The 17772-nt window shown below is 42.1% G+C and overlaps 1 pseudogene; it reads left to right on the top strand.

The window, feature by feature from the left end:
* Positions 1-2424: 2424 nt before the first annotated feature.
* Positions 2425-17772, top strand: part of LOC142178449 (lysine histidine transporter-like 8) — a 50785-nt pseudogene continuing 35437 nt past the window's right edge.

Raw genomic sequence — 17772 nt, 5'->3', positions numbered from 1 at the left:
TGTGTAGATCCAGGTACTCCTTACCAGCCCCGACATCAGTAAGTTACCTGTACACGAAAACTTCGAGGTATATCTGCCAGCGTCCGCAGACTCCGGAGTCCCCTTCTATCATTGTTATATTGCTTCCTTATTTTCTTTAGAAACTTGTGACTTATTTCTACCGGGTTTTGGGAGTTGAAATTAATTGAATGGTAGTTTATTTATTTCATATATTTATGATTATTCCGCATTGATAGGCTTACTTAGTCTTAGAGACTAGGTGCCATCACGACCTCCTACGAAAGGAATTTGGGATCGTGACACAGATTTGCCCTCGAGTTTATCGAAAGCATGACCGATCCTGCTTCTAATGGCCTCGGGGAAAAGCTTTGCCAACTCAACCGACAAGGATCCGTGATTCTCGCCATTAACCAATCATTGTGGCGAAAATCACGGGATTAAGTCAAAAAGGGAGCCAACGGTCTACATAATTCCTTATAAAATAATGACTTAAAAGCTTCATCTCCCTGGATATATAAAGGGAACTGAGTAATTTATTAGACACATTGTTATATATTAAAAAAGAACAACATACTATCTTTTCCAGCCTTGTTCATATTGTTTTGGCTTCAATTATATTCTGGCTCCAATAATATCACTCCTAAATTCGAAGGAAGTTAACCTCGCGAGGCTTAAGTTGTTCAATTTGCATGGTTTGTATTTATTTTTCTACTTATTCTTCCATATTAAATCTTATTTTTTACTTTGTATCAAATTAGATCATATATCCTTAAAACCGCGTATAAATTCAATTGTTATCCGATTTTGGAGTAAATAAAATCTGGTCAAATAATGCTAAACTGGTATTTTTATTCAATAAATTGAGATAAAACTAGTCTTAACATAACTTATTTAATCTAAAAAGAGACCGAAGGTATACCTTTTTGTTATTTGTATGTCAAATAACAAGGAGCGAGTTCAATAAGAGCTATCTACTTTGCTGCAGTGGAGAAGCTGGTGGTCTGATATAAATATTGTGGACGAGTAAGTTTTTTTTTTAGCTATCTACTTTCCCAGTTGCAATCTTTCCTTAACTGTTTAAGATGGCTCTCGGTTATCGAGCACATATATCTCGATACTGGCTCGCATCGACCGAGGACCGGCGAAGCTTTGTCGATCTTAAAATTGGAGGTAAGAACATACCCCCGGGAACACACTCCTCAGGTCGTGGCTCCACCAATGTTTTGTCGCCGGCGGGCCGCGAAGAAGAAACTTTTTCTTTCTGAGGAACGATTTTTTATGTTTTCGCCATTAGGATCTGAAGATTGAAGATATATGAAGATGACAAGATTTAGTGTTCTAAAAGAGGGATTTTGCAGTGAAAATCACAAGTTTACAGATGAAGAACTCAGAAGATGCGAAAGGGAACTTAGAAGATTTGGAGATGTAAAAGTAAAAAATGGTATAAAAAAGGGGGCTATTTATAGGGTTGGCAATGACGGTTAAGTGTCGACAATGGCCGACCATCGTCTGACACGCATTTAATGCCTTGGTAAACTAAACCAACGGGACATCTATCACGTATGTCATAGTCGGGCTCGATGCAAACGTCAGTGTAATCTAGTCATACCGTTGGAAAATTATGTCGTTTCTCGCCACATTCTTTCCGAGAAACGAAGGGACTATCTGTAAAGGGTAAAACCATTTTCGACCTTCGTATGATTAGTCAAGATTGGAGCATAATGGACTGAAGATTCATAATATCGATATGGGATCTGAATCCAGGTTACCAAGCTCAATGTTCTGGATCGATCAAATACCGAGCTCGAAGTCATTACCGAGGTCGAGTCCAAAACGAACTATGAGGTGAAGCGGTGTCATCGAGCTCAAGAACTAGAGAGCGACCAATATAAAGCCCGATTCGATACTGAGCCTCGAGTTAATATCGAGCTCTAAATCAAGAAATCAACTAACACCAAATCCGACCAAGATCGAGCCAAGAGACAAGAGCCGTTACAGTCGTACTATGGAGAGAGAATCTCGGCGGGAATTAGGGAAAAGCTATTCTATCATGGTTTCCCCACTATGTATTTTTAAATATATCCAAAGTAGGATCCCTCCACTATAAGAGGGATGGCTATTATTTCTGTAAGGCATTGATCATGGAAGGCATTCCTATATTTTTATATTATTCACAGAGTAAACATACTAATATTGATATAGAGATTATCCCTTTTTGGTCTTAGTACATTAATTCATCTTGCTTGTTCATAAAACGTCTCCCACACAGTTTGGTTTGTATTTCATCCCTTATACAGTCAATACCCAATATATTTCTACTTACTTTTCTGATTTGTGCCAAATTATACCACGTACCGTTAGAACTACGTATAAATTCAACTCTATCTATTTTTCGGGTAAACATAACTATATTCAGAAAAATAAATGGGAGATAATATTGTAGAGGTGGCTGAACGACGTATAGAAATGGGGTCATCATCTTTCTCTTCATTCAGAGTAATACCCATTGATAATGATGATTACTTTGATAATATTCAGTTGGAAAGAAGAGATGCACCGTCATGTACGGCGGCGGTTGAAGGCGGCAAGGAGAAGAAGGATACGAATATTTCAGAAGAATTGGACAGCTACATGCCCATAACGAAATCAAGAAAGGGGAATGCTTATACGGCGGCATTTCATTTACTATGTGTTTACCCGAAAAAATAGATAGAGTTGAATTTGTCTGTAGTTCTAAGGCTACGTGGTATAAATTGACACAAATCATAAAAGTAAGTAGAAATATCGAATATTGATTGTAAAGAATGAAATACAAACCAAGTTGAATGGAGAATAATTTATGGATAAGCTAGATGAATCAATGTATAAAGCTCAAAAGGATAATTTTCCAAAATGAGAGTATCTCAATAGTATCTGAGTTATATTGTATGAATGCCTTGATGATTTCCCTTTACAAAAATAATAGTCATCCTTCTTATAGTTGAGGGATCCTATTTTGGATATAATTAAAAATACATAGTGGGGAACCCATGATAGATTAGTTTTTCCATGATTCCCGCCAAGATTCTCTCCCTTAGTGCGGCTGTAACGGCTCTTGTCCCTTGGCTCGATCTTGATCGGACAAGATACTAACTTGAGCTCGATATTGACTCGGGGTCCTGTATTGACTTGGGCTCGGTATTGGTCGGTCTCTGGCTCTTATGCTCGATAACTCCGCTTCATATCATAGTTCGATATTGGCTCGAGTTCGACAATGGCTTCGAGCTCGAAATTCGATTGGTTCCTAAAACATGAGCTTGGTGACCTGGCTTTAGATCTCATCATGATATTATGAAGACGCTCCTCGATGCACTATGTTCCAATCTTGACTAATCATACGAAGGTCGAAACCGGTTTGACCGTATATAGATAGTCCTCTCATTTCTCGGGAAGGATGTGGTGAGAAATGACATGATTTTTCAACGGCTTGACTAGATATACACTGACGTTTGCATCGAGCCTGACCATGACGTACGTGATAGATGTCCCATCGGTTCAGTTACCAAAGCATTAAATACGTGTTAGACAACGGTTGGCCACTTCTGATATTGAACCGTCATTGCCCAATCTATAAATAGCTCCTCTCTTCACTATTTTTCACTTTCAGATCTTCAAAGCTTCTAAGTTCCTTTTTGCATCTTCTGAGTTTTTCGTCTGCAAATTTTTGATTTTCACTGCAAATTCTTTCTTTAAACACCAAATACTTCCGATCTTCATCCACAGAATTATAGATGGCAAAAATGTCTAAAACCCTTATGCAAAAAGAGGTCGTTTCTTCATCTCGACCTGCCGGTGGCGAAGATGTGAAGGAGCCTCGCCCTGAGGAATTCATTCTGGTGGGGTGTTCAACTGTAGGTAATTTTAAAATTAAAAAGCCTTCTCCGGTACAGGGCTAATGTGAGTCGATGTCGAGTTACTAGTGTTCGATTACCGAGAAAGTTCTCGAGAAAGTCATACAAGAATTCAATTGGGATAATAAGCTCGTATTAATCCCATCACATGACGAATCCATTACTACTCACGTGGAAGAGTTCTTAAGTGTTTACACTTATCTTTTCACGTTAGATCCTCTAGATCTCGTCATCGTCGCATTTTGCAAGAGGTACGATGTGACCCTTGGCCAAATCCATCCTTCCTTTTGGAGGATAGTGATTATTCTCTGATTTTTCTCAAGCAAGATCGAGGGGCATATCTTCACCCTCGATCACCTTATGCGCCTTAATAGTCCCCGACTTTACCTAGGTGGGTTAATCAAGCTTGCTCGTCGATCATCCAAAGCGTTGTTCTCGAGTATTGATGAGACTCCCGATTGGGGTTGGACGGTTCGTTTTGTCCGAATCAAAACCTCGGACCTGATCCTTGCCGATGACTTGCCGTTTCCTGAGAAATGGAACACGAACCATGAGTAAACGTTTCCCTTTGTTCGTTTTAATTTTGTGACTGCCTTTTATTTTGTTGATCCGTTTTTCTTTTCTTGTCACAGCCGTAGCTCGGATGCCAGAACCGATTCCGGATCTTAAACAATGGGTTGAAGGTCTGGTGCTTCAGAGACTGTACTCCGAGTGTGCTTGGGTTGAATTATCAAAGGGTCGATGGGAGGCCCGTAGTCATGGTAAGTCTCTTTCTCGATTTGTCTGTTATTTGTTCTTCTTTATTTGCTTATTCCCTTTTCATTTTTTTTGTTGGACTTGGGAAGGATGTAGCCATGAGGCCCCCATCTGGTGATGAAGAGGTTCCTGCCCCAAAGCGGGTTAAAGAAAGGAAGAGAAAAGATATACCGAGCTCCCCGAGCTTGGAAAAGAAAAAACCAGCTAAGAGATCTCGCAAGCCAAAGGGGAGCTTTGGTGTCATGCCTTCGAAAGTGGTCCACGATTAAGGGACGAGCCCAAAGGAGGAGAAGAGGATTTAGCCTGTGTATGGTCTAATGTTATGATTCAACATTCTTCCGAATTGGCGAAAGCAAATCAGGGAATCCTGGCCATAATCCCAGAACAAGAAGAAGCCGAGATTATCCCTTCTCAAGCTATAATGATTGAAGGAGAGACCAAGGGAAGGACTTCTCGAGTAGTAGAAGATATTTCAAGGGATGATCTCGAGATAGTTGATATTAGTGGATCCCCTCAGATTTCGGATGCCATGATCCGAGAGGCCAGCATGTTGGAAGGTTGGTCATACGAGGGCATTCAGGAGTCGACCGATATCCACAATTTTCTGGATAGGCTCGAGTCAGCTGCCTCGGAGTAGGTTATCGATTTTGGTGGAATGCCGATACCAAAGAAAGCATCATGGTCGGGTCCTGCCGAGCCTTCATCGGTTCACAAACTGGTGGACTGATTCCCAGCCCCGAGTGTCGATCCCGACCGTAGGCGGAAGATAGTGTTCTCCGTTCCTGAGGATACCCAAATGTTTTCTCCCCCCGTGGGGATTTCCAGTTACCTTCGGTCTTTGATGACCGAGGAGGATCAATCAGTGATGAATGCGGTGGGGCCCGCATGTCTTTTCAACGAGGCCCAACATGCTTTGAATCGGGTAACTCTGATGGCATCTTTGTTATTTCTTTTATACTTAGAATTGTAGGTAATTCTAATATTTTTTATTCTGTTTGTAGGCTTCGGGGTTGCATCACGAGGCCTTCCTCAGAATCCAAGAGGAGCACGATGCTGAGGTTCGGAGCCTCACTGAGAAGAGTGACTCTTACAAGCTCCTTAGTGAAAAACTTCAAGCAGATTTGACAGCAGCTCGGGAAGAGCACGAGGAGATGGCTGAGCAGGTATTCCGAATTTTCCATGATAGTGAAGATTAAAAAGAGATAACCACTAACGATCCAATTCTGCAGGTTCGATAGAGGATCGAGTAGATCGGACGGCTTAACTCATAGGTAGATGGGCTACTGGCCGAGGTAGAAGAATTTAAAAGGAGTATGGATATCCTTGCCTCGAAAAAGGAAGTCGTTCAAGCTCAGTTGGAGTTGTCTGATACCCAACTTCGATCTGCGAAAGAAACTTCCTCGGGGCTGATAGAGAAGATGAAAGAGCTTCAGCATTAGTTGGATTTGGCCATTTCTGATAAAGCAGGCTTGGTTAATGAACTTGAAGTGGCCATATCTGAGGTGATCGAGGCCAATAAAAGAGCTAATGCCAAAGTGGTTCAGTTCAGGATCGATGTTAAAGTTAACCAAGCCAAAGCTAAGAGTATGGTCGAACATGCTAAATGGCAAGCTTAGAGATCGGAGAGAAGCTCTCAAGGAGGTCAGTGCTCAGGGCTTTGATGTTGGGGACAAGATTGAAGTTGCCAGGGCAGAAGAAAACAAGGCTCGACCTTAGGTAGTTGTTGTTTTTTCTTTTTGAGGCTGATTTTGGTCTTTGTACAAAGAACTTGTTTTGGGCCGAGTTGCCTTTGTATAAGATTTGTATTTATAAAAATTTCTCCTTTTGAAGCAAAATAGCTTTTAAGCTGATTAGTTCGATTTTGAATCACTGTTTCCTTCAGGCTTAAATAGTCGAATGAGTGTTTGTTCGGACTCGAAATAATGAGTAGTCCCTTATTCTTAGTAGTTGAATGAGGACTTGCTCGAACTTGAAATAAGAATAGCCCTTAGGCTTAGTGGTCGAGTGAGGACTTGCTCAAACTCGAAATAAGAATAGCCCTTAGGCTTAGTAGTCGAGTGAGTGCTTGCTCGAACTCGAAGTAATGTAGCCCGTAGGCTTAGTAGTCGAGTGAGTTTTTACTCGAACTCTAAGTAATGTAGCCCGTAAGCTTAGTAGTCGAGAGAGTGATTGCTCGAACTAGAAATAAGATTAGCCCTTAGGCTTAGTAGTCGAGTGAGTGCTTGCTCGAACTCGAAGTAATATAGAGCAAAGGCTTAGTAGTCGAGTGAGTGCTTTCTCGAACTCGAAGTAATGTAGCCCGTAGGCTTAGTAGTCGAGTGAGTGATTGTTCGAACTCGAAATAAGATTAGCCTTTAGGCTTAGTAGTCGAGTGAGTGCTTGCTCGAACTCAACGTAATGTAGCCCATAGGCTTAATAGTCGAGTGAGTGATTGCTCGAACTCGAAATAAGATTAGCCCTTAGGCTTAGTAGTCGAGTGAGTGCTTGCTCGAACTCGAAATAAGATTAGCTCATAGGCTTAATAGTCGAGTGAGTGCTTGCTCGAACTCGAAATAATGTAGCCCATAGGCTTAGTAGTCGAGTGAGTGATTGTTCGAACTCGAAATAAGATTAGCCTTTAGGCTTAGTAGTCGAGTGAGTGCTTGCTCGAACTCGAAGTAATGTAGCCCGTAGGCTTAGTAGTCGAGTGAGGACTTGCTCGGATTCGAACTAAGGTAGCCCTTGGGCTTCGTAGATAGTCCCCGAGTGAGAATAGTTGCTCGAACTCTAGTCGGGGTAGCCCTTAGGTTTTATAGTCGAGTGAGTGTTGCTCGAACTCGAAATAGAGTAGTCCTTTGGCTTCGTATATAGTCCCCAAGTGAGAATGGTTGCTCGAACTCATTGATTTTTCGGTTGGCGGTCCCCGATTTATGGGGTAATGGTCGGCCCTTGAGCCTCTTTGCATAATAGATCTCGAAATAGAGGAATTTTTCTAGGATGTAAGATATCGGTAAAGAAGAAATTTTTATTTGTAAGTCATTATACATGTATTCATGTTTTGTGCCATGGCTCCGGCCAACTACATGGGCATGGATCGTTTGACCATTTGGCCCTTACAATATTTCCTGTCTAGACCTTGTTGCCATGAAGTAACAAAGTAACTTCCTTTGCACTGAACTTGATAATCATCGTTGATATATTCGATGACAATACTCCCCAGTATTCGAGGTTGATTGCAAGGAGTCCTAGGATACTGTTGGATTGTTCCAAGTTTGCATGATCAATGGTTGCCTCATTAAAAAACCTTGCCGAAAACCCAATTTGGGACAAAAACCGGTCTAAGGGAAAAAGAGTGCAACGCGTGCTTTCTGGCCTAAAGGCTTCGAGTTGAATAATCCATCCCTGTCTTTGGTCGAACACCTGCAAGGTTTAGTTTCAAAATATAACTGGACAGGGGAGGATCGTACCTTAGCAGTAGTATCGTTTTAGGCGTGACACATTCCAATTGCTTGGTAGTTGATTGTCGTTTATCGCACCGAGCATGTAGGATTTCCATTATACGACCGGTATCGGTCTCTGATCTACCTTTGTTCTCGGTTGGTAGCCCTTTTAATAACGAACCCAGAATCCAACTGGTCATCTTCGACTCTTATTTTGGATTGATATCGATTGTGCACATCGGTCCAAGTAATAGCTGGGTACTCGATCGGGTTATGCTTCAGCCGCCGAGAAGCCATCGAGATTCGTTCGTTTAGACCTTGAGTGAAAGCTTGAACAGCCCAATCGTCTGTGATTGGTGGTAGATCCATTCGTTCCATTTGGAAATGAGATACGAATTCTCTTAGCATCTTGTTATCCTTTTGTCTTACCTTGAATAGGTCCGACTTCCTGGTCTCGACCTTTATGGCCCCAGCATGTGCTTTTATGAAAGAATCTGCAAGCATAGCAAAAGAATCGATAGAGTTAGACGGTAAATTATGATACCATATCATTGCTTCCTTTGTCAGGGTTTCACCAAATGTTTTCAATAATACAGATTCGATCTCATCGTCCTCTAGATCGTTTCCTTTGACGGCACATGTGTAAGAGGTGACATGTTCGTTAGGATCGGTCGTTCCATTATATTTAGGAATCTCGGGCACGCGAAACTTCTTTGGGATCGGTTTAGGAGCCGCGCTTGGGGCGAAAGGCTTTTGTACGAATTTTTTGGAATCTAAGCCCTTCAATATCGGTGGTGCCCCCGGGATCTGATCAACCCTGGAGTTATATGTTTCCACTTTTTTTTCGTTTGCCTCGATCCTCCTTTATCCTGACTCTATTCATTTTGTCAGTTCTTCGAGCATCTTAACAATTTCAGGATTAGTCCCCGATTCTTGCTCATTTGACCTTGTATACGGTCAAACCAGTTTTGACCTTCATATGATTAGTCAAGATTGGAACATAGTGGACAGAGGAGCGTCTTCGTAATAGCATGATGAGATCTGAAGCCAGGTCACCGAGCTCATGTTTTAGGAACCAATCGAATTCCGAGCTCGAAGCCATTGTCGAGCTCGAGCCAATATCGAGTTATGATGTGAAGCGAAGTTATCGAGCTTAAGAGACAGAGACTGACCAATACCGAGACCAAGTCAATACCGGACCTTGAGTCAATATCGAGCTTAAGTCAGTATCGAGTCCGATCAATATCGAGCCAAGGGACAAGAGTCATTACAGCCGCACTAAGGGAGAGAATCTCGGTGGGAATCAGGGAAAAGCTAATCTATCATGGGTTCCCCACTATGTATTTTTAATTATATCCAAAGTAGTATCTCTCCACTATAAAAAGGATGGCTATTATTTCTGTAAAGGAAAATCATCAAGGCATTCATATAATATAACTCAGATACTATTGAAACACTTTCATTTTGGGAAATTATCCTTTTGAACTTTATACATTGATTCATCTAGCTTATCCATAAATCATTCTCCATTCAACTTGGTTTGTATTTCATTCTTTACAGTCAATATTCGATCTTTCTACTTACTTTTACGATTTGTGTCAATTTATACCATGTACCCTTAAAACTACGTACAAATTTAACTTTATTCGTTTTTCGGGTAAACAGTTTGGCGCCCACCGTGGGGCTAAGGATAACAGTGGTTGTTTGGTACGAATCTCTACAAAACACACTATTTTACACTTGCTCTTGGAAATATCTTTGATTTCAGGTTGAAAACAACGAATTCCCAATTAATGGCCCTACCTATCGACAACGAAGCTGGCCTTTAAGATGAGAATAACAACTTAACCCCCGGGGGTGGAAGGCCACTCGTCGATCCCGTTGCAGCTCGGTTAGAAGAGCCAATAGACGGCAATTCACATGCAGCCATCGAAGCAAACCAACATTCTGACCCTTAAAACATCATTCATGGTGGAACTCGGTCTGCAACTCGAAATACCCAAAACGCCGAGGAAAATGGAATCAGCTTGCATATGATCTTCGAGATGTTGCAAGCTCAATAAGTAGCAATAACCCAGTTGCATAGCCAAACCTAGGCTCCGACCAGACTCGAGCCCAGTCCACCCCAAGAAGTCACCCACAAAACGGGGCCAGCTATAGTAAGGTAAAATGAGCAAGAATCGGGGACTAATCTCGAAATTGTTAAGATGCTCGAAGAACTGACAAAACGAATAGAGTCAGGAGGAAGGAGGATCGAGGCAAACGAAAAAAAAAGGGGAAATGTATAACTCCAGGGTTGATCAGATCTCGGGGGCACCAGCGATATTGAAGGGCTTAGATTCTAAAAAGTTCCTACAAAAACCTTTCCCCCCCGAGCGCGGCTCCTAAACCGATCCCAAAGAAGTTTCGCATTCCCGAGATTCCTAAATATAATGGAATGACCGATCCCAATGAACATGTCACCTCTTACATATGTGCCATCAAAGGGAACGATCTAGAGGATGATGAGATCGAATCTGTATTATTGAAAAAATTTGGTGAAACCCTGACAATGGGAGCAATGATATGGTATCATAATTTACCGTCTAACTCTATCGATTCTTTTGCTATGCTTGCAGATTCTTTCGTAAAAGCACAAGCTGGGGCCATAAAGGTCAAGACCAGGAAGTCGGACCTATTCATGGTAAGACAAAAGGATAATGAGATGCTGACAGAATTTGTATCTCGTTTCCAAATGAAGAGAATGGATCTACCACCAGTCACAGACGATTGGGCTGTTCAAGCTTTCACTCAAGGTCTAAACGAACGAAGTTCGATGGCTTCACTGTGGCTGAAGCAAAACCTGAGCGAGTACCCAGCTATTACTTGGGCCAATGTGTATAATTGATATCAATCCAAAATAAGAGTTGAAGACGACCAGTTGGGTTCTAGGTCCATTATTAAAAGGGATAACAACCGAGAACAAAGGTCGATCAGAGACCGATACCTGACGTATAGTGAAAATCCTACAAGCTCGGTGTGATAAACGGCAATCAACTACCAAGCAATTGGAACGTGCCACGCCTAAAATGATACTACTGCTAAGGTACGATCCTCCCTTGTTCAATTATATTTCGAATCTAACCCTTACAGGTGTTCGACCAAAGACAGGAATGGATTATTCAACTCGAAGCCTTTAGGCCAGAAAGCACGCGTTGCACTCTTTTTCCCTTAGACCGGTTTTTATCCCAAATGGGTTTTTTGGCAAGGTTTTTTAATGAGGCAACCATTGATCGTGCTAACTTGGAACAATCCAACAGTATCTTAGGACTCCTTACAATCAACCTCAAATACTGGGAGGCATTGTCATCAAATATATCAACGATGATTATCAAGTTCGATGCAAAGGAAGTTACTTCATTACTTCATGGCAACAGGGTCTCGACAGAAAAAATTGTAAGGGCCAAATGGTCAAACGAGCCATGCCCATGTAGTTGGCCCGAGCCATGGCACAAAACATGAACACATGTATAATGACTTACAAAGAAAAATGTCTTCTTTACCGATATCTTATATCCCAGAAATATTCCTCTATTTCGAGATCTATTATGCAAACAGGCTTAAGGGCCCACCATTACCCCATAAATCGGGGACTTCCAACAGAAAAAGCAACGAGTTCGAGCATTTATTCTCACTCGAGGACTATCTACGAAGCCCAAAGGCTACCCTATTTCGAGTTCGAGCAATACTCACTCGACTATAAAGCCTAAGGGCTACCCCGACTCTAGTTCGAGCAACCATTCTCACTCGGGGACTATCTACAAAGCACAGGGGCTACCTTTTTTCGAGTCCGAGCAAGTCCTCACTCGACTACTAAGCCTACGGGATACATTAATTCGAGTTCGGGCAAGCACTCACTCGACTACTAAGCCTACGGGCTACATTACTTCGAGTTCGAGCAAGCACTCACTCGACTACTAAGCCTACGGGCTACATTACTTCGAGTTCGAGCAAGCACTCATTCGACTACTAAGCCTAAGGGATAATCTTATTTCGAGTTCAAGAAATCACTCACTCGACTACTAAGCCTTCGGGCTACATTACTTTGAGTTCGAGCAAGCACTCACTCGACTACTAAGCCTAAGGGATAATTTTATTTCGAGTTCGAGCAATCACTCGCTCGACTACTACGCCTACAGGCTACATTACTTCGAGTTCGAGTAAACACTCACTCGACTACTAAGCCTACGGGCTACATTACTTTGAGTTCGAGCAAGCACTCACTCGACTACTAAGTCTAAGGGTTATTCTTATTTCGAGTTCGAGCAAGTCCTCACTCGACCACTAAGCCTAAGGGTTATTCTTATTTCAAGTTTGAGCAAGTCCTCATTCAACTACTAAGCCTAAGGGACTACTCATTATTTCGAGTCTGAACAAACACTCATTCGGCTATATAAGCCTGAAGACTATTCGATCCCGATAAGCGAAGGGAAAACTACCCACAAAGCCCGAAGGCAACAGTGATTCAAAATCGAACTAATCAACTTAAAAGCTATTTTGCTTCAAAAGGAGAAATGTTTATAAATACAAATCTTATACAAAGGCAACTCGGCCCAAAACAAGTTCTTCGTACAAAGACCGAAATCAGCCTCAAAACGAAAAAACAACAACTACCTAAGGTCCTAAATGAGTTGATCTTCATCGAAGTCTATATCCTCGGCATCTTCCTCACCTTCAGACTCACTCGAGTTATCGGAGTCTTCCTCGGGAAAGGCCAGCCTTCGAGCCTTGTTTTCTTCCGCCCTGGCAACTTCAATCTCGGCCCCAACATTGAAGCCATGAGGACTGACCTCCTCGAGAGCTTCTCTCCGAGCTTTCCATTTAGCATATTCGACCATACTCTTGTCTTTGGCTTGGTTAACTTCAACATCGATCTTGAACTGAGCCACTTTAGCATCGGCTCTTTTATTGGCCTCGATCACCTCAGATCTGGCCATTTCAAGTTCATTAGCCAAGCCTGCTTTATCATAAATGGCCAAATCCAACCGATGCTGAAGCTCTTTCATCTTCTCGATCAGCCCCGAGGAAGTTTCTTTCGCAGATCGAAGTTGGGTATCAGACAACTCCAACTGAGCTTGAACGACTTCCTTTTTTGAGGCAAGGATATTCATACTCCTTTTAAATTCTTCTGCCTTGGCCAGTAGCCCATCTACCTGTGAGTTAAGCCATCCGATCTGCTCGATCCTCTGTCGAACCTGCAGAATCAGATCGTTATTGGTTATCTCTTTTTCATCTTCACTATCATGGAAAATTCGGAATACCTGCTCAGCCATCTCCTCGTGCTCTTCCTGGGCTACTGTCAAATCTGCTCGAAGTTTTTCACTAAGGAGCTTGTAAGAGTCACTCTTCTCAGTGAGGCTCTGAACCTCAGCATCGTGCTCCTTTCGGATTCGGATGAAGGCCTCGTGATGCAACACCGAAGCCTACAAATAGAAGGAAAAATGTTAGAATTACCAACAATTCTAAGTATAAAAGAAACAACAAAGATGCCATCAATGTTACCCGATTCAAAGCATGTTGGGCCTCGTTGAAAAGATAGAAGGGCCCCACTGCATTCATCACTGATTGATCCTCTTCGGTCACCAAGGACCGAAGGTAACTGGAAATCCCCACGGGGGGAGAAAAAATTCGGGTATCCTCAGGCACGGAGAACACTATCTTTTGCCTACGGTCGGGATCGACACTCGGGGCTAGGAATTGGTCCACCAGTTTGTGAACCGATGAAGGCTCGGCAGGACCTGACCATGACGCTTTCTTTGGTATCGGTATTCCACCAAAATCGGTAACCTCCTCCGAGGCATCTGACTCGAGCCCATCTAGAAAATCGTAGATATCAGTCGACTCCTGAATACCCTCGTAGGACCGACCTTCCAACATGCTGGCCTCTCGGATCATGGTGTCCGAAATCTGAGGGGATCCACTAATATCAACTATCCCGAGCTCATCCCTTGAAATATCTTCTACTACCCGAGAACTCCTACCCTCGGTCTCCCCTTCAATCATCTTAGCTCGAGAAGGGATAATCTCGGCTTCTTCTTGTTTTGGGATTATGGCCAGGATTCTCTGATTTGCTTCCGCCAATTCGGAAGAATGTTGAATCACAACATTATCCCATACACAGGCTAAATCCTCTTCTCCTCCTTTGGGCTCGTCCCTTAATCGGCGGACCACTTCCGAAGGCATGACACCGGAGCCCCCCTTTGGCTTGCGAGATCTCTTAGCCGATATTTTCTTTTCCAAGCTCGGAGAGCTCGGTACATCTTTTCTCTTCCTTTCTTTAACCTGTTGCGGGGAAGGAACCTCTTCATCACCAGATGGGGTCCTCATGGCTACATTTTTCCCAAGTCCTACAAAAAAAAGGAATAAGCAAATAAAGAAGAACAAATAACAGACAAATCGAGAAAGAGACTTACCATGACTACGGGCCTCCCATCGACCCTTTAATAATTCGACCCAAGCACGCTCGGAGTATGGTCTCTGCAGCACCATACCTTCAACCCATTGTTTAAGATTCGGAATCGGTTCCGGCATCCGAGCTACGGCTGTGACAAGAAAAGAAAAATGGATCAACAAAATGAAAGGGAGTCATAAAATCAAGACGAACAAATGGAAACGTTTACTCATGGTTCGTGTTCCATTTCTCAGGAAACGGCAAGTCATCGGTAGGGATCAGGTCCGAGGTTTTGATTCGGACAAAATGTCCCATCCAACCCCGATCGTGAGTCTCATCAATACTCGAGAACGGCGCTATGGATCCTCGGCGAGCAAGCTTGATTAACACTCCTCGGTAAAGTCGGGGACTATAAAGGCGCATAAAGTGATCGAGGGTGAAGATACGCCCCTCAATCTTGCTCGAGAAGAATCACTATCCTCTAGAAGAAAGGATGGATCTGGCTAAGGGTCACATCGTACCTCTTGCAAAAGGTGACGATGACGGGGTCTAGAGGACCCAACGTGAAAAGATAAGTGTAAATACTTAAGAACCCTTCCACGTGAGTAGTAATGGATTCGTCAGGCGATGGGATTACTACGAGCTTATTATCCCAATTGCATTCTTGTATGACTTTCTCGAAAACTCTTTTGGTAATCGAACACTGGTACCTCGACATCGGCTCACATCGGCCCGGTACCGGAGAAGGCTTTTCAATTTTAAAATCGCCTATAGTTGAACACCCCCACCGAAATGAATTCCTCAGGGTGAGGCTCCTCCACATCTTCACCACTGGCGGGTCGAGATGAAGAAGTGGTCTCTTTTTGCGGAATAATTTTAGACGTTTTTGCCATCTATAATTATGTGGACGAATATCGTAAGTATTTGGTGTTTAGAGAAGGAATTTGCAGTGAAAATCACAAATTTGCAGACAAAAAACTCAGAAGATGCGAAAAGGAACTTAGAATATTTGAAGATCTGAAAGTGAAAAATAGTGAAGAGAGAATCTATTTATAGATTGGGCAATGACGGTTCAATATCAACAGTGGTCGACCGTCGTCTAACACGCGTTTAATGCTTTGGTAACTGAACTGACGGGGCATCTATCACGTACGTCATGGTTGGGCTTGATGCAAACGCCAGTGTATATCTAGTCAAGCCGTTGAAAAATCATGTCGTTTCTCGCCACATCCTTCCCGAGAAATGAGGGGACTATCTGTATACGGTCAAACTGGTTTCGATCTTCGTATGATTAGTCAAGATTGGAACATAGTGGGCCGAGGAGCGTCTTCGTAATATCATGGTCAGATCTGAAGCCAGGTCACCGAGCTCATACTTTAGGAACCAATCGAATTCCGAGCTCGAAGCCATTGTCGAGCTCGAGTCAATATCGAGCTATGATGTGAAGCGGAGTTATCGAGCTTAAGATACAGAGACCGATCAATACCGAGCCTAAGTCAATACCGGGCCCCGAGTCAATATCGAGCTCAAGTCAGTATCGAGTTCGATCAAGATCGAGCCTAGTGACAAGAGCCGTTACAGCCGCACTAAGGGAGAGAATCTTGGCGGGAAATAGGGAAAAGATAATCTATCATGGGTTCCCCACTATGTATTTTTAATTATATCCAAAGTAGGATCCCTCTACTATAAGAAGTCACCCACAATATAATTTTTCAACAATATAAGAAGATCCCTCCCTTCTTATAGTGGAGAGATCCTACTTTGGATATAATTAAAAATACATAGTGGGGAACTCATGATAGATTAGTTTTTCCCTGATTCCCGTCGAGATTCTCTCCCTTAGTGCTGTTGTAACGGCTCTTGTCCCTTGGCTCGATCTTGATTGGACTCGATACTGACTTGAGCTCGATATTGACTCGGGGCCCGGTATTGACTTGGGCTCGGTATTGGTCGGTCTCTGGCTCTTAAGCTCGATAACTCCATTTCACATCATAGCTCGATATAGGCTCGAGCTCGACAATGGCTTCGAGCTCGGAATTTGATTGGTTCCTAAAACATGAGCTCGGTGACCTGGCTTCAGATCTCATCATGATATTACGAAGACACTCCTCGGTCCACTATGTTCCAATCTTGACTAATCATACGAAGGTCAAAATCGGTTTGACCGTATACACTATGTTCTGTTATTGGAACTCCGGCACTTGCTCTTCCCTTCGCCTTCACCTGGTTAGGATAGTACGTAAATTAGCACAGACATACGGAATTTGAACTAAAGCTATTGAGATTTTAGTTACAATTTTTTGAAATTCTTATCATATACAGAGCGAGGACGACCCGTGTAAATACATTGGTTTCATACTCGTGCAAAGAAACTCTTTATTGGCAACTTTGTACTTGGTGATAAGAGGTGCACTTACTCCTACGTTACGTTTTGCATTGAATTCATCACCAAAAAATCAAAAATTATTCAGTACATTATATCATGCATGCACTCATATATGGCTGCATTTTGCTAGTCTATTTATTTTTGAATATAATAATAAATTCAGTGTAATCCTATAAATAAGGTGTAGGTAGTTAGGATAGTGAGTACGTAGTCTTACTCTTATTTTGTGCTCTTATTTTGTGTTGGTAAAGAGTTTATTTCCGAGATATATCTTCATTTTCAAGCAAGCATGCAAAATCACTATTGTATAGAGAAGAAATACAATAGTGTAAAAGTCAGGAAGCAATAATATTAAATTTAATAGTCACTAACTCTTATATTTGGGCAAGGCGTGGGGAGTAGTGGTTCTGACGGTGGTTTTTGCATGGCGGCCGTATACGCTGTGGCTATTAGTTCATCTTCACGAATCATCCACTGGAATTCGTTACAGCAGATACCTTCAACTCTCTGTTGCAGCTTTCGGTTAGTTCAAACTCGTCTAATTAGTCGGGGTTGTTACCGATAAATCGTATCAAACCGATAATCCGAATTAAATAAGAAAAAAAAAATCGATGTGATTTGGTATTAGAAAAAAATCTCGACCATTATTAGTTTGGTTTGGTTTTAACTAAAAAAGTCAAACCGAAACCAAACCAACCCGACATTACATTTATATAATTTTAAAAATAAGTTATATATACATTGTAATGTAATTTATAAATATTTCTTAAACTTTTTCCCAATTTTATCTTTTAAAATATTATTTCAAGTTTGGACTTAACATTCTTGAATTATCCAATAAGTTTTATAGTCCATAATGTAGCAACTCAAATAAAGTTCAAATCAATATTA

The sequence above is a fragment of the Nicotiana tabacum genome, chromosome 24, assembly GCF_000715075.1.
Source record: "Nicotiana tabacum cultivar K326 chromosome 24, ASM71507v2, whole genome shotgun sequence".
Lineage (NCBI taxonomy): Eukaryota > Viridiplantae > Streptophyta > Magnoliopsida > Solanales > Solanaceae > Nicotiana > Nicotiana tabacum.
This window is presented reverse-complemented; position numbering and strand designations above follow the sequence as displayed.